Genomic DNA, 25772 nt, shown 5'->3' with positions numbered 1-25772 from the left:
ATACATATATACATACATACAATTCATTGCAGAAAAAGGAAGCTAATTTGAAGTGTGTATAGCTGCATGTTCCACCACAACACAGTGAAAATATAGCTTAGGGGGAACGGCACTAGATTTTTAAAAAATCATCATCATCATCATCATCATCATCGCCAATGCAAAGACAATTATGGTCTTCTGCAGAAAATAATGGGGCAAACCTGCTCTAAGCGGCAGTCACTTAGGCAGCAGCGACGTTTGTTTTCTAGAAAAATATAAAATTTTCCATTACTCTAAATAATGTTATCTGAATAAGCATGTTTGGTTTAAATGTTATATTCCAACACATTCAAAGCTTTATGAGGAATTTATTTTATTTAAATATTTGTAATAAAGGCCCAAAAAAGGGCTTTGGGCTGCTTTGCGGTGTGGCATTCAGATGATGCATCCCTCCCCCCAAAGCGGCTGGAAGCTGATCAGGCATCATGATCTGGCCTTTTGGACCAGATCAAAAAGAAGTGCAAGTAACGTATTCCTTGCAGTGCTGCGTTGAAACTGTGCTGGCGCCAGTCGATTTGGAAGTGGGCCGTGCAGGGCCTTTTGCTTTGCCCCAAAATAAAGAGGGTGGTATATATTTCCTTTACCTTTAATGAACAAATGACTACACATGAATGAATGAATGAATGAATGAATGAATGAATGAACACTATTTGTTTTTATGACACATATCTAAGGAGAGCTCTGCCTGACATACTAACAGTTTAACTTTCTTTTCGCAAAGTAACATACCAGTTCTATCATTCACTTACTCATTCTCAGCACTTTTTATCAGTTCTGTCATGCATTATTTTTCAGTTCCCCCACAGACAACAGAGCACTAGAGTTTGTTGATGCTTGTCTTCGTAAGAGAATAACTAAAAGTTCATATCCTGTATTTAGTCCATTTAACATGACTGAATGCAGCATAACAGCCCACACAACTTTGGTTAAACATAGACATCTATATGGTGTAGATAATTTCACAGTGAACACTGGAACACTGTAAGAAAAAAACAGCAAATTCTACAGAAGATTTCCAACCCCACATCTTTGCTAGGCAGCCCACTATATTCATCTCTATCACTCTCAACATGAACCTGTGGTAGTTGTAGTTGAATATACTGCAAGTAGCTCCCTTTCTTAAGTAGAAAAGAAGACTACTCAGGCTAGGTGAAGAACCTTCTTCAATCAAAATAAAGTAGGTTGGAGTAGCTGAAATTACATATAGGGAAGCTGCCATTGGATAATGAGTGTGTACAAGAAAGGTCAGTGAGAAAGAAACATACACTAAGTTTGAATGCTGATAGACAAACTCTACTGAAAGAACATCTGTGATGAGCCTATCAATGTAAGCTAAACATACTGAAATATTTTATTTATTCCATTTATTTGATCCATTTTGGGCTCAAGTTGTAAAATCAATGGCATGGATAAACACATGTGTAAAGAGACCTATGAAACAGGTCGTTCCTTCCCACTGCAGCCTCTCATTCCTTCCCACTGCAGCCTCTCTAACCCCCTGAAAATGCTACATAGAGGGCCAGGAAAGCTGTGGAATGGGAAAATTTGTGATGCATTTGGGATGGGTCAACTGGAGGTATATTCTGTTAGTGGATCCCTTCCCTCCATAGAAAGATGATCAAACACACACACATACTCAAGTCATGTGATACTTGGAAGCCTGCCTGATGTACACTCTGTTGATTTATGCAGAGAAGAGGCTCTCAACCTTTTGCATCTTGGCTCCCACTAATGACTATTAAAGAACCTGAGTCTCACTATGATAGAAATAGAAAAAGTTATGTTAACAGACACTGCTGTTAGTTACTTCTGTAGCACCTTTTAGGGACACAAAAAACTGTAGCATAACACAGAACACAGAAAATGGTATGTTCTTAAAATACAAAGTAGTATTGCTGGGAGTAAATACAAGCCCCCCCCCCCAAAAAAAAAAAAGGATTCCATTAGAAGCTGAAAATTGTAGACACATACAGTTGTCCCTCCATATTCGTTAGGGTTAGGGGAGCAAGACCCCCGTGAATATGGAAAAACCGCAAATAACAAAAACACTGTTTTTACCTGAGAGGACACCTCTCTAGGTCCTCCAGTGCAACTCTGTGGTCAATGTCCAACATACACTGACCACAGAATGGCACTGGAGTAGCTACAAATGGTCTTTCAGTGCAACTTTTAGTTAAAGTTGACCACAGAGTTGCACTGGAGGACCTAGACAGTCCTAGAGAGAACATATTAATGAAATCCGTGAATAATCAAATCAGCAAATATCAAATCCGTAAATATTGAGGGATGACGGTAATTGATGCTTCCAGAAGGTCAGATCCACAGCAGGTAGTTTATGAAAGAAAGTACATCATACTTTCATGCCAACATAGGGATTGAGGGAAAGGAAAGTTTTTAACAGTTGTGATGAAAATGCAGAGTCTCAACTTAGGCTGTTTCTGTATCTCACCAGCAAGACATGTACCACTGGTTGAGAACTATTAATATCAAGTACCAAGTAAAACTGAAGTATCTGGCAATTTAGGGATAAAATAGATCAGCATATGCCAGCTTGGCGTCTCTACCAGCACTTAGTTCTCCTTGTGTCAATCTATTTCATATATTACAATATTCAAATAAAACATAATTATCTACAGTTTTATGTGTGACAAGAGTTTCAGGCAAGAACTTAAAATGGCCTAACCATGAACATATTAAACACTACTAGGTTGTTGTTCTTTCAAATTCAACAAAAAAGCATGCCACTTCGCAATTGTACCTATTAGTCAGACTTACTGTAACTAAATAAGATTGAATTGCCAGGAAAAACGCACTGGACCCTTCCCATCCATCTTCAGTTCCAGGCCACCCAGAGAATGGGGAAATGTTTGGACACTCAAGCCCCATATTATTCAATGGGTGGCAACATGTACCTATCTGCATCAGTGAGCACAAGCTGAATTGCCAGGAAAAACGCACTGGACCCTTCCCATCCATCTTCAGTTCCAAGCCACCCAGAGAATGGGGAAATGTTTGGAAAGCCCCATATTATTCAATGGGTGGCAACATGTACCTATCTGCATCAGTGAGCACAAGCTGTCACTGAATAATATGGAGCGGACAGCTAATCTCCCGATGCAGCAGACAACTGTATGAAATAAAACTAAACTTAGCTTACAAGTCAGAACTTTTTTCTTATTTGTGTGAAACTGTGGCAAATGCTAACACTGTTTCTTCTACAACCACCCTTTAACTTACGTAAGATATCTGGAGGATTTTTCCTTCTAGTTTTCATCAGGTCCTACACTGTGAAGTCGCATCCTTCCAACACAAGCTGGATGTGACACAATATAGGAAGTATGGCTGAAAGCTAGCAGCAGTACAGGAGGGGCAAAGCAATGCAATGCTTTAGCCTCTTCCAGGAAGTGATGGCAGCTGGCCATATTTTTTACATCATGTCACACTCTCAAGTTGTACTGGAAAGTACTGAAAGGGCCCTGTGCTGTTCTGCAGGATCCATTGCCCTCTGGCCATCTCATATATAGCAAAGGTACAGGGCCACAGAGATCCACCTCCCAAGGGAGTAATGTTATATTAGACTTTCCTCTCATCTTTAGTAACACAATGATAATGAGTAGAGGATGTGTGTTAATTCTATGTAATAGTTCCAAGTTCTGCAAAAATGTAAGTCATTTCCCATCCTTCCCCTCATTCAAGTGTATGAAATACTATAGCAAACAGTTCGAATGGGAAAATGAGGTGGCATTAGGCGCTGATATATTTTTTCCAAAGTACATAGTGATCAAAAAAGTGCAAAACCAAATAGGAGCAGCTTTCTGGAGTCAAAGGCTTTCGTGGCCGGCATCCATAGTTTTTTGTGGGGTTTTCGGGCTATGTGGCCATGTTCTAGAAGAGTTTCTTCCTGACATTTCACCAGCATCTGTGACCGGCATCTTCAGCTTTACTTTTGCACCATTCTTTTTAATCACCCTGTACATTTAATCACCCTGTACACACTTTAGATACACCAAGCAATGTCTGTCTACTACCTCATTTCTCAAGGCAATGAAGAGCAACTATTGCAATCTAGAAGTCAACTTCTTAAGTAGCAGACCAAGGGCCGCCTCACAGGACCAGTTTATCCTATTTGTCAAGCACAATCTGCATGTAACTGTTTCCCTTGAATACGGAAATGGCCAAAATTATTTTACATTATTCTTGAATAAAAACTAAGAGATAAAAACATATAGTTTCTTAGCAACAGAATAATCCTCATCCCTTTAGCATTTTTGGCAACTCATTTAAAAATCAGCAATTTAGCAAAATATGTGAAGTCGAAGGCTGGGAAACATAAAAATGTTTTGGTGCTTCCGGCTCACCCTTTTTCAACTGAAAGCACAACATAAATAGATGAGCAGATATGCAGAAAAGTTGAAGCCTCTCAGCAAATTGTCAAGCATACTTAGAGGTGCAGCTAATTATTTCCAAGTCTGGTGGCGCCTTGTCTATTTTGCTTTGCTTCAGAAACTGAGCAGCGTTTCTAAAATAAACTGAAATATTTCCACATAATTCCAAAAAAACTGTTAGTCTGGAGAGAGATGGAAGTCTTTTCATCCTATTTGTCTCTTCTAGATGCAAGTAAAACAAAAACGAATCAAAAAGATCAGAGATTAGATTATATCTGTACAAGATTTATCAGGAAGGGACTTGTCTGGAGGTATACTTCTCTATAATGTTTGTCATATACAAATTACAGTATAAAGCTAGGCATGTCTACTCAGAAGAAAATGGCACTGCATTCAATAAGACTTATTCTCAGATGTGTTAGAGAGTGTGAACTAAATAATTTAGGGGAGAGAGTGACAAACTCAGATTTTAATGACGAATTCCAGACCAAGTATAATATATATAGACACACAATTTTCACATTTTCGGGAACAGTATATATTTGTTAAATTATTTATCTATGATGTAGTGGGCTCAGTGTTTGGAAATGTATCAACTTCAGCAATATACTGGAGTTTTTTGTGAGTTCTTTGGGCTATGAGGCCATGTCCTAGAAGGGTTTATTCCTGATGTTTCACCGGCACCTGTGGTTGGCATCTACAGAGAATGCTGGCATGGAAGAGAGTGGGGTATAGACAGTGCACCCGTGCCATATGCGGGCGCACTACACGTAGTTTTCAGCTTACGCTGAAGCCATGTGGCAATAAAATGAATGGTGCGCATGCCATGGTGTGTGTGCACCATCGCGCCTGAACCCCATTATATTCAATGGGGCTCGAGCATATGTGTTATTTGCCTTATGCGGGGGGGAGGGGGGTCCAGAACAGATCTCCCACGTAAGGCAAGGGTCCACTGTATATTGTTGGTTGAGAGGAGGTGATTTGCATGTTAATCTGTGTGTTGGTCTTTTTTTGAATGGCAAGGCCTACATGGTGTCCATTTACGTAATGATCCATTGTCTGCTGGGAAATCCCCCTGACCTTGGGTGGTTTTCATCTGCATTTGCTGGGTCCTGATTTTGGTTTTTCAGGACTGGTAGCCAAACTTCGTTTACTTTAAGAGTTTCTTCTTTCTTATTGAAATAGTCCAGGTGTATAAGGATTTCAGTGGTTTCCCTGTGCATTCTGACCTGATAGTTGTTGGCATGGTCCAGAATTTCAGTGTTTTCAACCAGCATTTTATGCCCAGGATGGTTTATAACGTGTTCTGCTACTGCTGATTTTTTTGGCTGACCCAGTCTGTATCTTGTGTTCTTTGATTCGTGTTTAAACACTGCATTTGGTGGTCCCTGTGTAGACTTATCCGCAGCTTTATGGTATGCAGTAAACACCCGCAGCTGTAAGAGGGTCTCTCCTGTCCTTTGCTGAATGTAGCATTTGCTAGATTTTCTTGGTTGGTTTGTAGACCATTTGGAAGTTGTTTTTCCCTCTTCTATCTGTGACTCCTTTGATGTATGGTAAAAAATACCTTCCCTTTGGGTTGTTGTTTGTCTTCCCTCCTCTGGGTTTTTCTGGGTCTGGCAGTCCTTGTAGTGTCTGAGCTGAAGTAACCATTAGCCTGTAAAGCCCAGGTGCTTCAATTCATCTCCCAGGAAGTGGAGTTCACAGATCCTTTTTGCCTGGTCTATAAGTTTTTATTGTGCTTCTTTTTTGTCCTTTAATACTGTATACTGGAGTACTTGCATTGAAGATGTACGAAATGTGTTCATTTATTTTAAGAAAAACAAAATTAATTTATGCAAACCAGATTCTAAATCTTTTAACTTTTATCCTACTAGGTTGGACTTTTTAGTAAACAAAAGTCACATTATTATAGAACTTATAGAAAACTAGGCCATCAAGGTAAACATACGTTATAGTATTGTACCTGAAGAACTGTAATTATTGTCCCCAAGTTTCAGTCACTTCTTATGTACAGGGTTTCCTTCTCTGGACAAAATCTGTTGTGACAGAAATTATCCTAACCAATCTCACATCTTCCATCACTGTGAATTTTATTTTGTTTGTTGGTTTTGTTTTGGTCCCACGCAACTACAGTGTATTGAGACAAAACTGCCCATGCTGTTTTGTAGCAGAAACACGATTCTGTGCTGCTGGTGTGAAAACCTGGATAAGAAACAACCCATCCCTCTGCTCAAAGGTGGGAGAGCAACAAGTGCATGCTCACTTGACATTGTCCAGGAAGGACCAAACTAAAACACTAGTGTTGTGAAAGGCAGGGATGGAAGGACTTGGTTACAGACATCTACAGATAGTTTATTATAGGGAACCCAGGAACAAACATGTATGCAAGCAAAGCAACAGTGCTAAAACACTTTATATCATCTACTCTGTAAAACAAGCAGGGAGGCATAGCATGCATTCAGAGCACGGAAGAAGAAACTATAAAACTGAAGATACTGAAGTCAAAGTGTGGAAGCTCCTTTCCATTACTGGACTGAAGGCATATATTAGCCTACTGCTGATTTTTTAAAATTTTTCCCAAAATTTGTATTACACCGTGTATAATACATATTATACAATCGTGTTTCATATTATAATTTTCTCCCCCCACCCCCCACCCAAATAAGAAAGGAGCATAGAGAAATTTACAATCCAATTAAATTAACAATCGGTTTCGGAGATATGGAAAATATTACTGATTATATTATTAACTTCTTCATACCCCATTTTACCTTTCACGTTCTTAATTACTATTTCCCATTTGTCTTCCCATAGTTCTTTATTGCTTTCCCCAATATATTTTAATCTTCTTTCCCTAAGAAAGTCGAATAATATATATTATTTTATATATTTAAATAAGTAAGCCTTGTTCAAATTTAATTTGTTTTTCCATCCTTAAGCAATCACTGCATGAGCAGCTTTTACAAATTGTTTTGTTACATATTTTTGATTATTATTCAATCCTAATTCCCCTAAATTGAGAGTCAAGCAATTTTCTTTACTTAATTGGATTTCTATCCCTACAATTGTATTTATCTGTTGCTTAACCTCAGTCCAAAGTTTTGGTACAAATGGACATTCCCACCACATATGTATAAATATTCCTTTAATGCCACATCCATGCCAACATTTGGATTGAAATTTGTCATTTGTAAATGCTATATATTAGCCTACTGCTTGGGGTGTATCAGGGACAACTGGAAGCCTTCCAGGAATAGGGTTGCCATTCCTGAGGATCTCCAAACCGGGACAAATATAGGACAAGGTTTGAAAATGTAGGGCTTTTTTTTTTTTTAATTTCCTGGCCAGAAAATTAAAAAAAAAAGGTCCTACATTTTCAAACCTTGTCCTCCTCCTCCTCCTCCCGGCCTGGGAGAAAGCCTCGGCCTGCTCTCAGGCCGGGAAGGGGCGCGGGGGCCGCTTGGCATCGAGGCGATTGCCGCGGTGCCAAGCGGCCTCCTCCTCCTCCTGGCCTGGGAGGAAGCCTCGGCCTGCTCCCAGGCCGGGAAGGGGCGTGGGGGCCGCTTAGCATCGCGGCGATCACCGCGGTGCGAAGCGGCCTCCTCCTCCTCCCGGCCTGGGAGGAAGCCTCGGCCTGTTCCCAGGCTGGGAAGGGGCGCGGGGGCCGCTTGGCATCGCGGCGATCACCGCGGTGCCAAGCGGCCTCCTCCCCGGCCTCACAGAGGCCTTGGAGGGCCTCGCGATTGCGGAGCTGCCTCCAAGGCCTCGCTGGGGCCTGGGAGGGAGCGTATCCGTGGCCGGAGCTCCAACCGCGGAGAGCGCTCCCAGGCCTCAGCGAGGCCTTGGAGGACCCCACGGCGCATGCGGGGGCGGAGGTGGCCGCGGGTGGTGCCGTCCCGGTCTTGGCGTCGAACCGGACCGGGACTGGGACGGCACCACCCAAAGCAGGATTGCCCCGCCTACAGGTGGGATATGGCATCCCTATCCAGGAACTGTGGCATGCAGCCTCAGGATTCTCTCCCTTTAGAGCCACAAAGAGCCTTAAGAGATTTTATGTATCTACAATGTACTTGTGCTGCAACAAAAGAAAGACAAGAGTGATGCACACAGTCACTAACATGACATGTGGACTGTGTTTGTTGAGCAGCTTCAAATGCAGCACACGCACCAAGGATGAAATTAACCATTAACAAAACAGCTTGTTGACTTTGGAGGAAAATGCCCATTCCAGCACAGTGTGTAAAGTAAACTAGGGGTTGGTAGTACAAGGTTCCTTGAAAATGCCAGGTTGAGAAAAGCAACTTAAGGTATAAAGGCAGTCTATTATAATTAAATAAACAACAGACTGGTCCACTAAGGACCAACAGTGTCAATCCCAGTAATATATATCATCATTTCCTAGAGTTTCTTATCAAATCAACCAATAAATTAATGATTAGCATAATGATTAACCCAAGATATTAAGCCATTTCCCCACTAAAAATAATGCAAACTGAATCAGGTTTGGAGGGGAGCCAACTAAAATCTTAATGATCTAGGCTGTTGCATTAATGTTCCAAGCTCTGCTCGAGGTTCTACAACAAGTAAAGAAGAGTGATACTGACAAACAGCCACTGACAAACTGGATGACTTTCAAGACATGTGGACTACTGAGCAGCCAAATTTACACTCTGGATGAAATATGGTGTGAGAATTTTTCATTAGCTTAGAACTGACAAAAAAATTGCTTAATAAAGATCTAACATATGCTAGCAGCATTTTAAAAAACAAGCCATACATCTTCCCTGCTGTTACTTTTGTACTAGGGCAGTGGAAAGATGGCCATCAGACAATGTACCACATGGGAGAAATTTTTTTGCAGGAACAAACAGAACATCCAAGTGATATCCTCTAGTTATCTGCAAAATGGTTGGCACAGACAATGGTTCTTCGCGGGGGGAGGGGGGTCATTTCTCTCAGCAAAAAACTTATGTTTTTGGGTGGGGTAGGAAGACAATGACAAACCTCCTCTGAACAAATCTTGCCAAAAAAATCTCATTCATTATAGGTTCACCTTAGGTTTGCCATAAGTTGGAAATGACTTGAAGGGCACACAACAACACACATATATACACACCACTGCTGTCTTCCTTCAGGATGATGTATTTTTCTTATTTTGGGAGGTTCACAAGAAGGGATTCTTTTATCAATAGGAAAGAACAGCAATAGTATTTTTTTTGACACAGCAATTATGTCAGTTACATTTATTGCTACTCAGAAGAAATGTCACGTTTCATATGAACATGTATTTTGTGACTCTATCTGTTTCGGTATTGTGCAAGATCATTCATTCTACAACCACAAACATTCCTCCTGTGGACAGGGCGCATTTTACCCTCTAAAATACTCTGGAATTCAAAGGGGTCTGAAAGTATCCTAAAATCCATGAATCTGCACTGAGAAGACACTCAAAACAAATTTTATTGTTCATATGGCTAAGAATAATGAAACTATTACAAGTATCTGTTCTTGAAAATAATATGATTAAAAGAAAATCTGAATATAATATAAAAAGCCTGTTAAAGCCTGTTTATATATGTCTTGAAACTGGATCTTAACCAAACAGATTATCTTCAAGTATGCTTCTCTAAGGAGAAAGAAATGATGAGGAAAACCTAACTGGTAATGGCGGATATTATAAATTACAAAAGAGGATACAGGGATTAACTAGTCACCATGTGTATTAAAATTCAGGAGATGCTATCACACGGATTTGATGTTGGACTAAGACCCTGGAAACCAGGGTTCAAATCCCTGTTCAGCCATGGAAACCCAGAGTGACCCTGGGGGAGTCACACTCTTTCAGCCTCAAGGAAAAGCAAATTCCATCTCAACAAACCTTGCCAACAAAACTCCATGATAAACCCTTAGGGTCACCATACATTGGAAAATACTTGAAGGCACACAACAGCAATACATCTTGGCAGGAGCACTCCCCCCACCAAGACTATACAGATGATATTGTGTATTTTTCTGTTTCCAACAAGCCAAATTCTACCATGTTTTTGGTTCTCATGGAGTTTTGCTCTCTATCTTATGGGAGTCCCACACAAGATGGTGCTGGAAGAGGTAAACTTGCTCAGAGTTCTGTAGTTGGACTAACTGCTCTACCAAATGGAGAAGCACACTTTGGCCACAATTATCACCCCCTTGCTTCTGGAGAATTCACAATAATTTTTTTCAGCTGAAACTTAAGAATACATTTACAATGAAGTACATCCTAAATTGTTAAATGGGACTTGCTTCCAGTTCTCTGCTAAGATTGAATGTTTATTCTTGGACCCCAGACAGGCCAAAATAAAGCTGCTTCAGGTCACTTTGGAAGGACTGGAGCATGGCTTTCAGACTCTTAGGACGCATGCATCATTTAACAGCATACCTCCAAAGTGAACCAAAGCAGCTTTCTTTTGGCCTGTCTGTACAGGCCCTTGGATAAGTGGTCTTGCTTAGTAGACTTTCATATGTACACTGAAATGAATAATGTGCCTAAATATATAATTTTGCAGCATATAAGGATGCACAACTGAAGGGATTTGTGGTAGGCTTCCAGGTTATACAAAAGCTCTCTCTCACTACTTTTTTTTTGCACGCCAATAGAAACCAATTACTGCACATGCTTGCTCAGCACACTACCTTGAAAAGACTTCCCCATGTTAACTGCTAAGTCAACAATATTGCAGTTATCAACAAATAATAATCTGTAAAAGCCATCAATCTTTGTGATTACCCTGACAACTACTTTGTAACACCAATTAGATAAGCAGAGGCCTTATTAAAGGGGGGGGGGGCAGGGGAGTGTTGGCAAAATATACACAGTCTTTTACAACAGTTGAAGATACTTAGCTAGGTGTGCAATGGGGGAAATAGAATCTGCTATCACAGAAGAACTATCCTACAACTATAGGATTGCAAAGCTCAGTTGATAATATCAGTGAAAGGAATGGAATAGAGGCAATGAGGCAATTCAGTTAAGTTTGAACTTAATTGTTCTTAATCAAAAAGACTTCCAGAAACTGTGTATTATACCACTTATAATGCAGGTGTGTTTTGAAATTTTAGTTTGTTCAGAAGCCAGTAAATACTAGCTGTGCAAATTCTGATTTTTAGTACTGCTCACATATTTTTCATTAGTAAGCAATAGGAATAGCAAGTATATGTTTGAATCCGAGAAAGAAAGAAAAAAGAAATAGAGACTATATCCAATTTGTGACAGGAAAAGAGAAACACCTAATCTACTACTTAATATTGCTGTTAGCTCACACTGAGCACTATCAACAATCTAGGGATAATGGAATTAAATGTGAGTGTAGTAACAATCATGGCTTGAACTATACTATCATGCCACTTAAGTCAGCCTTTCCAACTTGGGTCCCTTAATATTCTGTGGCCTACAACTCCCATCTGCCACAGTCAAGGTATCCAACAGTCAGGGATGGTGGGACCTGTAGACCAATATACGTATCTCGAGAAATTCAGGGAAAGGCTGATTTAAAATGTAATGATACATTTATTTAAAACAGCCTTTATTAAATTTGAGCCTGCATTATGAAGATGAACCTGATTACATCATATTACTGCAAAAACTATCCCAAGTGGCATAAATACCTACCACCACTCTGCAATTCTAGAATTAACTCTGCCTGTAGAGTCTTAAAAACAAGTGGAGCATGAATAGCAGATGAAGCACATGCCATATTCTCTCAGTGAATAACTATCAGTGCTTGTGTGGCACTTAGTTTATAGGAAATAATTCTTGTCATTTTGGAAAGAACATGACAAATGTTTTATTTAACAGGTCCTACAGCCAGCTGCATAATCAAGAATTCTAGTTCCAGTCCAATATATCCATGCTGGACTGTCTAAGCTTCTGATGCATGGCATTAATGTATCCAGATTTATTTGTTAGTAATATCGCTATCTTTCCTCTTGTGTCTTCTCCTTTTGACTCTCCCTCTGTCAAATTTAGGCAAAAGTCTTTTGGACAGGACAATATGCTTCACCGGCTATGGTAAGGGAAAAGGCAATTTGTTTAATGGAAAAGGCAATTATTTTATAATGAACACTAATTTAATTGTGTACAGAATGAAGTAAACAATAGTTCTAAGAATACAATGGTGCTAAGCCACCAAGTGTGTTTTATACCATGAATTTGTAAATACACATATAGACACCCCATTTCTCCACATACAATGGGTGCACCTACACTATAAAAAAATGCAGTTTGACACCACTTTAACTACCATCGCTCCATCCTACAGAATCTTGGGATTTGTAGTTTTGTGAAGCACCAACAGTCTCTCGCAGAGAAGGCTAAGACCTTGTAAAACTATAAATGCCAGGATTTTATAGGATGGAGCTGCAGAACTTTTAAAAGTGGTGTCAAACTGCATTATCTCTACAGTGTAGATCCCCCTTACTCATGGACACAATTAAGATGAGCAGTTTTTGAGATGCTTATAGATGGAAGACGCCTAGTGCTATCAGTCAAAAGGCAACATGAAGCTATTCCATTTTTAATTCTTGAATTTTGTGTGGGTTGATGTTGCTTGGTTTTTCTGGCATGGGGAGAACCAAAGTAGCAGTGGGTAAAAAAACAAAAACATAAGCAATACTATCACACAAGCTTTCTCTGAAAGCACCCATGGTCTTCAACTAAGTTTGCAGCCACTGCTACAGTCAAATCATTCCTTCCTGGAGGTTGGATTGAACACATGGTTGGTCTGGGCAGTGGGAAGCAGCACTTGAAAAATCAACAGCTTTTTGACAGCATCCCACCTAGATAAAATGTTTTCATTCTGTTTCATTCTATGTGATATGCTGCAAACTAAGCATATTTTAAAAAATTAATTAAATCACGAGGAGGATGCATGCAAGTTCACACACATTCCAGATCCACAGTGGAGTGGATAGGAAACATTCAGCATGCCTTCCTAACCTTCTCTTAGGACAAACCCAAAAGCAGCACAAGTTAACACCACTTAATCATCAAGCCTTTTTACAACTAAACTGCATTATAGTCCCTTATACAGTATAAGACCACAAATGGACCTTCAGTACCAAGCAAGCCATAGAACTATGACTATACAAAATACTAAAGGCACTGGCAAAAAATTAATTGCTAGTTCCAACTAGAGCAAACCCACTGAATTAATGGATGAATGCAAATCAACTCTTATAAATCCTGTTGATTCAATATGTCAACTCTAATTAGGATTGGCAAATGAATTCAGGTCACTGTCTGTTTCAAAGAATTTAAAAAACTGTTCTTAACATTCCCATTTTAAAATAAATTTACAGTACTGAAAAGAAAGAGGCAAGAGTGATATGGAAGGTAGCATATTCCCAAATTTTAAACACAGATGCTTTTTAAAAATACTGTAGAGGAGGAAGGAAATTAATTTAAAATCCAAGGCTGGAAGTGACCTTTGCTATTTCCTCTGTCATTCCTGAAAACAGCAGGGCACCAAAATAAAAAAGGAACAAGTGTGCTTTTTAACTCTTTCATGTTATTGAACCAAAGCTTTATTGATTATAAATTGTGTCACTGGGTGCATCACAGTAGATATGAGCCTACAAGTTTTTACAAGTGATAGGTTATCCCCCACTTAACATGAATACACACATGCAACCCGCACCACCACCAACTTTTTAGGATCATGTTACAGAGCTTGCAACTGTAGTCACATTGTCTTAAAAAATCTTGTGCTTTAAGCAATATTTTTGGAGAAAAATCTAATTTCTCAGGTATAACTACAGTACCTTCCTCTATGAAACTCTCAGAATGAAAGTGTTGTTTTGCCAACTTTTGTCTTGAAACATCCCTGAGCTATCAAGAAAGACAAAATGGGGTTGGGGGCAGTAGAGACAAAAATTAAGTGAGAACACTTCAAGAAACTGCTGGTCTGCAGAGTGCCTGTAACAAGGCAGGCCCATCTAATATTACTTCTGGCAACAGAAGTATGACAGAAAAACTGCAGTTTAAGACAACAAATGGGAGAGATGGAAAAGAGATCTCAAATAATTCATGTAGATAGCCTTTTTTTTTTAAAGAAAGCATTCATATCTGCTTCTAGCATCTTTGGATTTGAAAAGAATACTACAGATTCTCTATTTAGATTATTAATTTCCTACTTTCAAATTGAAATTCAGAGAATTTGCATCCTCCTCAGCCCTGCTATTCATATCTAATCAAAAATCCACAAGAATATACACTGTGCTGTGTCTCTTCCTTTCACATTTTGTAACGTATTTGCTCTTCTTTAGTTAAAAAAAAACCTCATGCAAATCTAGTCCTCATAGAATTATGCTTTTCCAGTGACATCACTAGGACTGGTGTCACCTGATGTGGTAACTCATAATGTCACCCCCACAACTGACTTTCTCCCATGCCATACCATTCAGAATCCTTAGTAATGTTTCTTGTACTGTTATTCATAAATCATAATTCCCATATATCACTGACTATAGAGGTAACAGATGTGGCATAAACAGCTAGCTAACTTAAAATTATACCTTTAAATTACAATATCATACACACAGCCTAAATGTATTCATATATACATAGTTTTGTGTCTTTAAAGTGAAAGTTTGGTAAAATGTGATGTTTTTAAAGAAAAAATTTAAAGAATTATTTTTAAATTGTATTTTAAAAAATAAATTAAAAAATTAAATCTTAAAAAACCTTAGGGCCTCCCCTTTCTACTCCCACTGAGCTTCAGCCCACTCACACCATACCCTCAGCATTTTAAAGCAATACAGACAAATGCCACAGGGCATTTCTGCCAAAAAGCAGATGTCTGAGGAGCAGTGGTCTCATCCACTCCTTAGAGTGTCACCTAGTGCAGTCTGCACCCCCCATCCCTCCGGGTGGAACCATTGTGTTTTTCGCAAATTAAGCGAACAGAATGTAGTATTATGATAGCTGACAATATTAGCTTTAATTGTGTTATATTCTGGTAAATTGCTACTTGCCTTAGAAAAATAGCAAGCTCTTCGTCTGATTTATTGGCAGTGTTCTTCAAAACTAAAAGCCCATGAAAGCCAAGAAAAGTTTCTGTGTAGCAAAAATATTTTGTTGAACTGTTAACTGAATAAGCAGTATTTTTTCTCAGAGCTAATTCAGGGGTCTGGCCTTTATTACTTTGGGGCTAAAAAGATATGCCAAATTATATTTGCAACAGTTTATTTTAATCTTAAAATACTGCCAATACTGAAACAGATGGGCAGCTTGTGGGGGCACCTAAATCGGTGCAGAACCACAGCAACCAGATGCCACAGTTCCAGGGCAGATCGCTGGAAGGAGCGGCTCTTTTCTGTTCCTTTTTGGACCATCTTAAGCAGTCCTGGTGCAGCACTGGTGCAGCTTCTGGCTGATACAGGATTATGTGTCATGTAAACGCCATGTTTCCGGATCAGCTGGAAGGTGGCATTTTGGGCCCGTCTGTTTCAGGCCATAGTTAGATTTACACTTTTCACATTTAAACATTTTTTTTACATACAGTAAAGTGTGTCAACAACAAAAACATTTCAGTATAGTCTTAATTAGTAAACAGGGCTCAACAAACTCATCAACTTTCTAGGAATCAGCAAAATTCCTAGAATTTTTTTGGGGGGGGGGATTACATATTTAGGTAATGGCAGAGTTTTAAGAATCTAGCATCAGAGGCACTTGGAATTTTTGAATCCTCATAAAAAAGGAAAGAACTTTAATTTTTGTTAAAAGTCAATGTATACATCAATCTTTCTAACCTATCTAGAATTAACAGCAAATTTTTAAATTTCAACATTATACAGACAATTATTTGTACATGAATTTAAAAATGTCTTCTAGTTGACATACTTTCTGACCTTGGGTTCTCAGACTCTGTTCTTGACTGGTTTAGATCTTATTTGTCAGGACGATCTTTTGCAGTGGTCACAGGTGGTCAAACTTTGTCCTCTGTTCCCTTATCTGTTGGAGTTCCCCAGGGCTCTGTTCTGGGTCCCCTTCTGTTTTCTCTTTACACACTGTCCTTAGGTAAACTCATTAGCTCTTTTGGTTTTTCCTACCACCTGTACGCCGATGACACCTAGTTGTATCTTTCCACCCCTGACCTTTCTCCAAGGCTTAAACAGCAAGTTTCGTCTTGTCTCACGGCTGTCTCGCAGTGGATGCGCCATCGGCGTTTGAAGCTCAACATGTCCAAGATGGAGCTTCTTGTCTTTCCTCCTAAGCCCACCCTTCAACTCTCCTTTTCTGTCTCTGTGAACAACATTTCTATTCAACCAGTCCAGCAAGCCCACAGTCTTGGTTTTATCTTTGACTCTTCTCTGTCGTGTATTCCTCAGATCCAGACCACAGCCAAGGCTCGTAGATTCCTTTTGTACAATATTGCCAAAATCCGACCATTTCTCTCCGACTCTACTGCCAAGATCCTGGTCCATGCCTTAGTGATCTCACGACCTGATTACTGTAACATCCTTCTGGCAGGGCTTCCTCTTTCTCACCTCCGTCCTTTTATTTCTGTCCAGCATTCAGCTGCACACATTATCACATCTGCCCACCGCTCTGACCATATCTCTCCTGTGTTGGCATCCCTTCACTGGCTCCCCCTCCCTTTCCGCATTCAGTATAAGCTCCTGCTGTCGACGTATAAAACCCTCCATGGGCTGGCCCCTCCTTACCTATCAGACCTTCTTTCTCCTCACCTTCCCACTCGGGCCCTCCGTTCTGGTAGTCAAGGTCTACTGTCCCAGCCCAGGATTTCCTCTGCCCCATCCCGGATTCGCCCCTTTTCACTCGCTGCCCCTCATAATTGTCGCTTGCCTCCCTGGATGAAGATTAGCCATCCATTATGAAGCCAAGCCCTCCCTCCATTCCACCTGCCTTGGTCCAGGCCTTGGAGGTAGAGAGGAACTACTGGACCTCATCCCCTTCCCCACCACTACCCCTGTCTCCTTTTGTGTGGTGTCTTTTTAGATTGTAAGCCCGAGGGCAGGGAACTGTCTAATTAAAAAGACTGTATGTACAGCGCTGTGTAAATTTACAGAGCTTTATAAATAAAGGTTAATAATAATAATAATAATAAATATATAAGGACAACCAACAAGTCTTTTACTACTTTTAAAATCCAAGTATATTTACAAAACATAGGCCAGAACATAACAGTGTAACTCCAATGGATCCTACTATTTCTTCTAGAACCATCATTCCCCGCCCCCACTTCCTTCTGCTTTCCATTTTGCACACTAAAAACATCCTATGGAGGACTGGGAAACACTCTGGTGCTAACACTTTTTGAAGTTGCAGAGAACTGTAGCAGGATGAGTGGGATATAGAAGTTTACTACTGGAACTTGATCAGCAAGGATATCTATGAAATGTTACACTTTACTGTTATTAGAGGGGAAAGAATTTGGTCCAAAATCACGCTTTGGTTTTTAATCCTCTGGCTTTCTAGTTTCACTGCACCAGGGAAAACTGAAGCCAACCATCAGCTTTAAAACAGTAAAACAAAACAAAACAAAACCATTCAATAATGCAACATCCTTTGACAGGATCCAGCATTGTTAGCTATAGTTATGACAACAGAGCTCCTGCAGGGTCCTGCTGCAACTGTTTGTTCTCCGTGCCTTACTTGGAGTAGAGAGTTGGATGCATCATCGTTCAGCACCCTGCTCTCCAGCACCTTGGAATGGCTTCAGTTCATGTGGCTGTCAAGATTCAGGGAGTGGGGCATTCACAGTCATTGCATTGGTGCCATGACTGTAAATGTGAGCTGCAATATTTATGATCATAGAATCATAGAGTTGGAAGAGACCATAAGGGCCTTTCAGTCCAATCCCCTGCCATGCAGGAATTCACAATCAAAGCAAACCTTGAGTCCTGATGCCTTGAGTCTGGCTTACAACATTATTAATAATAAACAGGAAGCAAGCACTAATTTCTCAAAGTGTATATTTTAGAACTGATGAGGAAACGCACTAAGTAAAAAGGTACAAACATGCAAATTCATAGAATAATTCAATCTGAGGATTGGGGCATACTTTTACTACCCAAAATAATATTTTACTGAAAGTCATTCCTACAGCTTTCACTGACTGATTCTCAGCTTTTTGCATGCATGATGCAAAGAATATAATTATTGAAAATAAGTCCAAGCTGTAGAAACACAATGCTACACTGCTGTTAATGTGTGTTATACTGATAATGAATAGACTTATGTTTAATCTGAATAAATCTCCAAACTGCTCTGTTGACTCTTGCCAAAAATTCCTTTTCCTCCTCCAGACTGTGGTTGCATTCCAATTACAATGCTGATTGGAATGAACTCTAGTGAGGGAAGTGTGTAAAAAATCTGAAAACGTTTTCTTTCAAAATACTGCTTCTGAAATCAAAGAGAAGCACTGGCAATTCACATACATTGATAATCCATGTTTAAACACTTACGGACATTTTGTCAGTACTGAAGGAAGAGGGTTATCACAACTAAAGTTAAGGAAGACAGCAGAGTTTCCTTGTTTATTTCAATACTCAACTTCCCATGTTTTTGCTGAACTGCTGACACGCTACATATCCACTTTACATGTTTCTGAGATTTGCTTTCCAGAGCATTTCACAATCCCAGAGAAGATGTGAACCAAGGTTTCTAAACGGAGTTGCAGTTAACTGAAAGCACTGGGCAATAAGACACTATCACTATTCAACCTCCAAATAACAGGTCGATACAATGGGATTGAATTTATTTTAGAGTAATCCACTTCCAAATGGCAAAAGCTCCCCCCCTCCTCCACATACACACTAGGTAATAGCTTCAGTCCAACAGAATGACAGGAGCTTCTGCAAGTACACAGAAGGACAACCCGGTTTATGCAAGTCCATCTTCTTATTGCATTCACTTGCATAACATATTAGAGAATTTAGATGGTCCTTCAACTCCCAGGGGGCAAAGGGACTGATGTAGGACACTGCAAATGAGAAACTTCTGTTTGGTTTGCTGTTTGCTGGAGTCAAGTCAATGTTCATTTGCTTGGGAATGCTTCTGTTTAATCATAAATACATTTTTGCAGTTTTATAATATTTGCCATATGGTTATTCTCATTAATTCAAAAACTGAAAACATTTCTGAATGCACCTTGTACTGTGGCAAAGTAAAATTTGAAATCTATTTTCATACTAACTTCTAACATAAAAAGACAAACAACAAACCCAGAAAGCCATTGGAAATTTTGCCTTCTTTCCCAAAAACTGATGTACCACATAGTGCAAAGTAAACTTTTTTTTTCAAAGCCAAGGATGTCTAAAAAGCAGCTAGCAATATGATGCGCTTCTTTGGAGATTTGAGAGGCAAAAGACAGACAGCTTACAATACTCCATATTCCAGAGGCTTCTTGAATCTCAGCTAATGAGCACTTAACTGGCCTTTCTTGAGAGTAGGAGTGAATGTACCTGCCAACACAGTCCAGCCATCTGAACCTCAAGTGGGATAATTTAATATTGAACTGTCAAAATATATAGTTCCAGATAATACACACACAGTTCTGTATTAAACCATTTTATTCTCAACTTAGAATGTTGTAACAATACAGTACATGGGGTTTTAACTCTGTGATTAAGACAGTGATAAATTTTAAAGGTATAAAACAGTGGTACTCAAACTTTTTACCCTTTGGACTCACCCTTTAATGGACATGCTGACATTGTGCCCTCCCCCCACTCAATACAGTAAAAATATTCTGTGCATTTAGTATGTGTATTTTCATTTACACATGCATGTATATCCACATTTTAATATTTTAAGAAAATGTTAAGGAAATAAGATCATTCAAATTAGAACAGTTTTATTTAAGTAAATTCAATATTTAACTCAACCCATGTATAAATTTTACACATAAAAAGCCTGGGAAGAGAAAGAGGAGGAGGAATCAGGCCATCTGAGTCCCAGCCACCACCACCCCAAGCAATTCTTGTGCACCCCCTGGGGTCCCACCACACCATTTAAGAACTACTAGCGTAAGCTAATCAAAGGTAGAACTGGATTTAAGCGCAACAAGCAAAACACATTGCAGAAATAATCCAGTTTGAGGCCACTTTAACTGCCCTGGCTCAGTGTTAGGGAATCCTGAGAATTGTAGTTTATTGTGGCACCAGAACTGTGGCACCAGAGAAGGCTAAATGTCTCACAAAACTACAGTTCCCACAATTCTCTTGCTTTGAGCCAGGGCAGTTAAAGTGGTCTCAAACTGGATTATTTCTACAATGTGTTTTGGACCTAAATAAAAATATTTTTAAATCCTTCCTTTCATTGGATTATGTTCAAATATAAGTTTGGGCGAGTTGATTTAAGTAAGTAATAAAAATCATTATTTCAAATCTACAACAGAAGACTAGCTTTAAGCCACTAATTTAAACAGGTTTTCATTTACACTTTAGGCTCCTAAAGAGCATGTACAATAACTGCGTGAATTAACTGAAAAACCTTTTACAGTTCTACTAAGCCTTCCTAAATTAGGTTAAACAATAAACTCTCCTTAACTTCCCAAGAGTTTGTGTCTGCTGTTATCTTTGTTTTCACAGAGAAAAACAGCCTTTAACTCAATGCAGTTGATCCGATCTCATGAATTCTATTTTAACATATAAAACACATTTTTATTAAATCCAGATTTTGTGTGTATCTAAATCATTAATACTTGCAGCCTAGAATTCACTGTTTATTCCATAAAGACATTTATCAAATCAGAATCACACATCAATCATTTTTGTGCACAACACACAAGCAGAACTGGAAAAGCCATAAGCATTAAGTCACTAACAATTAGCAACAACACGCCAGAACCTATGAATTGGTACGCACTTTCCAGTTATGAGTATAACATCTGCCTTCTTCTTTATTTTGCTGGCAATCTTGGCAAAACAACACGACAGGGAGAAAGCACTTTTTGCAGACCTTTTTTTGCTAGCCATTCTTGTCACTATTCTTAAATTGCTCTTTCAGTCATTTTTCAGTAAGGATTGTCAAAAGGAAAATGAGAGAGCCAAAAACCCTGCTTCCCCAAACATCAGAGAGAGAGAGAGAGAGAGAGAGAGGTGTTCAGCCATAGGTATCCTCCAACAACAGTATACAGTGTAGAACAGCAAGAGATGTGGAAATCACAGAATCACAGAGTTGGAAGAGATCCCAAGGGCCATCCAGGCCAACCTCCTGCCATGCAGGAAATCCAAATCAAAGCATCCCCATCCAGCCTCTGTTTAAAGACCTCCAAGGAAGGAGACTCCACCACTCTCTGAGGAAGTGTGTTCCACTGTTGAACAGCCCTTACTGTCAGGAAGTTCCTCCTAATGTTGAGGTAGAATCTCTTTTCCTGGAGCTTGCATCCATTGTTCCGGGACCTGTTGTCTGGAGCAGCAGAAAACAAGCTTGCTCCATCCTCAATATGACATCCCTTCAAATACTTAAACAGGGCTATCATATCACCTCTTAACCATTTCTTCTCCAGGCTCCTTACCCAGCTCCTTAAGTCTTTCCTCATAAGGCATGGTTTCCAAGCCCTTCACCATTTTGGTGGTCCTCCTTTCGACATGGTCCAGTTTGTCAACATCCTTTTGGAATTGTGGAACCCAGAACTGGACACAGTATTCCAGGTGAGGCTTGACCAAAGCAGAATAATGTGGCACTATTACTTCTCTTGATTTAGACACTATACTTCAATTAATGCAGCCTAAAATAGCATTGGCCTTTTTAGCTGCTGCATCACACTTGACTCAAGATCAACTTGTGGTCTACCAAGACTCCTAGATCCCTTTTACACATAGTCTCCTTAAGCCCCATTCTATATCTATGCATTTCATTTTTTTTCCTACCTAAGTGCAGTACAGTGGTCCCCCGGGTTACGAAATTAATTCGTTCCGCTGCCCTTTTCGTAACCCGGAAACTTTCGCTAGCCGAAATGCCCATAGGCGCTAATAGCGAAAGCCGCTTTTTGGTGCGAAATCGCGCCGAAAAGCACCAAAAGTTTTTTCGTAACCCGAAAAAACTTTCGTAACGCGGAACAGTTTTTTTAAATAAATTTATTTCGTAACCCGGAAATTTCGTATCCTGGCGCATTCGTATCCCGGGGTACCACTGTATGTTACACTTCTCCCTGTTGAAGTTCACTTTGTTAGTTTTAGCCCAGCTTTCTAATCTATTCAGGTCATTTTGAATTTTGATCCTACACAAGGAGGAGGCGGAGCTTCCCTCCCTCAATTCATCATCTCTTTTTTATACATTTGCCAACTGGAATTGATAAATACACATGTTTTTGTGTCTTCCTGTATCTCTGCTTCTTGGGGACCTGGGACAGTGGCAGAGTTTGTCAAGCAGGGGGCCTGGATGATACATTAAATAATGGGAATGAAATGCATGCCAATCCAGTAATCTGCATTTAAGATTGCTGAGTGACTTATAGACACAACCAGATGGAGCCTGACTACAGTGCCATGTTTAGACTCCTGTTTTATACATCATGTCTGCTTCACAGTATTGTTCTACAGTAAACAAAGGGTTTCCTTTTCCACCACTCCTCCCATTTTTTTCTATTCTAAGCCAAAATTAAAACAAAACAAGTATGCATAGTAAATTGTTAGCACAGAGACAATATATTCATCTTTGCTTGACTTGTTCTATGATAACTTCATGCAGTTGCTATGCTAGTGCTGCTCATTAATTTAATATGGTTTCCACAATACCCAACAACAGAAGAAAAAGAAGAATATAATTAATTCAATTTGCAAGTTATGTCTATGTCAGGGGTCGGCAACCTCCGGCCCGCGGAGGCCGTTGGAGTGGCCCCCGACTGCGGCTGCCGCCGCCGCCACCACCAGCGGTGGTCGCGGCTTTTTGCCGCTCTGGACGCCGCCATTTTTTCGTCCAAAATGGCGGCGAAGCTCCACCCCTCGGCTTCGGCCCCCCAACTTGTCTGAGGGACAGCAACCCGGCCCCCGGCTCCAAAAGGTTGCCTACCCCTGGTCTATGTGAACTTGTGAACAAGGAGACTCAGTTTCTAAGGGTTCATTCAGACATCTTTCCACTGACAACTATAAAATTGTAAACCCTGAAGCCAAATCAGAAAAATGTCATATGAACTGGATTCCACAGGGATTTGGAGCTGCCTTTGCTGCTTCTGCAGTAAGACTTCCCCTGAGCTTATAAATTATTGACTGGAGGTGTAGTGATGCTATTTAGACTAGTGCAAGGCATATACTACCGTAATTAAGGGTAGGAGAAATTCCTATGACTGTTCAGTTCTCCCATCCACCCCTTATTATGGCTATTGAGAAATCTGAAGTAAAGCCACTGAAAGTCTAAGTGGGCTTTATGATTGATGACGTGTAAATCTGGAGGGGGCGCAAGACTCATGCCCCCCTTCATATTCTCTGGGGGGCCTCAGCCCCACCCCTCTGCAATCATAGCCAAATATACTGACAAACATAGGATGGACTGAATTATCTTCACAGGAGCTGCAGCACAGGACAGCTCCATCTCTGTTGTTGGGGGGGGGGGGTTGTTTCTGTTTTTGCTTGTCTGCTTGTTTGCTTTGCTTATCTGTGAAATGAAAGTAGGAAGGGTGCCTGTCTAACTTTTCTGGGAAGGGAGTTCAAGAACCTGGTAGTAGCCACTGAGAAGGCCCTCTCCTGTGTTCCTACTAGATGTATCTGTGAGGATAGTGGGACAGAGAAAAGCGCCTCCCCAGCAGATCAAAAAGCATGGGCTGGTTCGTGAGAATATGGACCTTTAAGAGCTGTATGGGGATTTACAGGCCAAACCAGCACATTGGAATTATTGAGAGCAACATATCAACAGCCAGTGAAGCTGTTGCAACAAGGAAGCTGTGTGTTCCCTGTAACCAGCCTCAGTTAGCAATATGGATGCAGCTCTTCAGATAAACTGAGGTTTCTAATTATGGCAGCCATATATAGACCATGTTACAGTAATCTAATCAGGATGTAACTAAGGCATGTCATCATGGCCAGATCAGATATTTCAAAGAATAGGCCCAGCTGGCACACAAGCTGTAATTGTGCAAATGCACTCCTAGCCACTGCTGAAAGCTGAGCTTCTAGGCTCAGAGCTGAATACAGGAGCATACCCAAGCTGCAGACCTGCATCTTCAGAGGGAATGTAACCCCAGCACAAACTGAATTCCTGTTTCCTGACCTGCCTTTCCAGTGACTAGAAACATCTCTATCTTGCCTGGACTAAGTTTCAATTTGTTAGCCTTCCTCCAGTCCATTACCAATGATAGGCAGTAGTTTAGGACCAAAACAGCTTCCTTGGCTTGTGCTAGAAAAGAGTAACTAGAGTTATAGATGAGTGACATCAGCATACTGATGGCTCCCAACCCCAAAACTTTGGACAAGCCCCCCCCAGTGATTTAGCATATATACATTAAATAGAATGAGGGACAGGACAGGGCCCTGAGTGATCCCACAGGCCAATGGCTAAGGAGTGAAACAGGAGTCCCCCAGAAACATATTCTGGGTTTGCCCATCCAGAAAGGAATAAGACAGTGCCTACAAGACCCATCTCAGCACAGTGACCAGAAGGATACCATGGTTGATGGTATCAAAAGTTGCAGAAATGTCTAGCAGAACCAATACGGACACAGTTCCCATTTCTAGCTCCTGGCATAGGGGATTCAGCAAAGCGACTAAAGCCATCTCTGTTCCATATCTAGGCCTGAAACCAGACTGAAATGGATCTAGATCAGTGATGGCGAACCTATGGCACACGTGCCAGAGGTGGCACTCAGAGCCCTCTCTGTGGGCACACATGCTGTCGCCCTAGCACAGGGTTTGCCAGAATTTCTTACTAGAAAGCAGAGGGACGTGGCACTTTGCAATAAATAAGTGGGTTCTGGGTTGCAGTTTGGGCACTCGGCCTCTAAAAGGTTCACCATCACTGATCTAGATAATCCATCTGATCAGAAATGCTTGGAGCTACAGAGCCACTGCACACTCTTGCCCAAAAATGGAACATTAGAGACTAACCATTAATTATCCAGAATGGTAGGAACCAGGGAGGGCTTTTTAAATAATGGTTTTATAATAGCCTCGTTCAGGCAAGCTGGATCTCTGCCTTGTTTTAGCAAGGCCTTAACCACTCCCTTTACCCACTTAGCCAGTCCCCTCTAGCTTTTTTAATAAGTCAGGCTCTAACCTACATGCGATGGCTCTTATCTCTCCTATAATCCTGTCCACGTTCTCATGTTGCACAAACTGAAAAGTACCCATTGTCACTGGGACAAGCAGGGCCAGAGTTACATCCACTGGATCTATATCAATTAT

The 25772-nt window shown here is 40.4% G+C and overlaps 1 protein-coding gene across 1 annotated transcript in view; it reads right to left on the bottom strand.

Moving 5' to 3' along the window:
* SMURF2 (SMAD specific E3 ubiquitin protein ligase 2) overlaps window positions 1–25772 on the bottom strand; it is a 134264-nt gene that overhangs the window by 75607 nt on the left and 32885 nt on the right. The gene's annotated exons all lie outside the window — the stretch shown is intronic.

Source organism: Sceloporus occidentalis, unplaced genomic scaffold (assembly GCF_023333645.1).
Source record: "Sceloporus occidentalis isolate IW3139 unplaced genomic scaffold, rSceOcc1.0.p SCAF_1, whole genome shotgun sequence".
NCBI classification, from domain to species: Eukaryota; Metazoa; Chordata; class Lepidosauria; order Squamata; family Phrynosomatidae; genus Sceloporus; species Sceloporus occidentalis.
The sequence above is the reverse complement of the archived record's forward strand: the minus strand, read 5'-3'. Positions and strand labels throughout refer to the sequence as shown.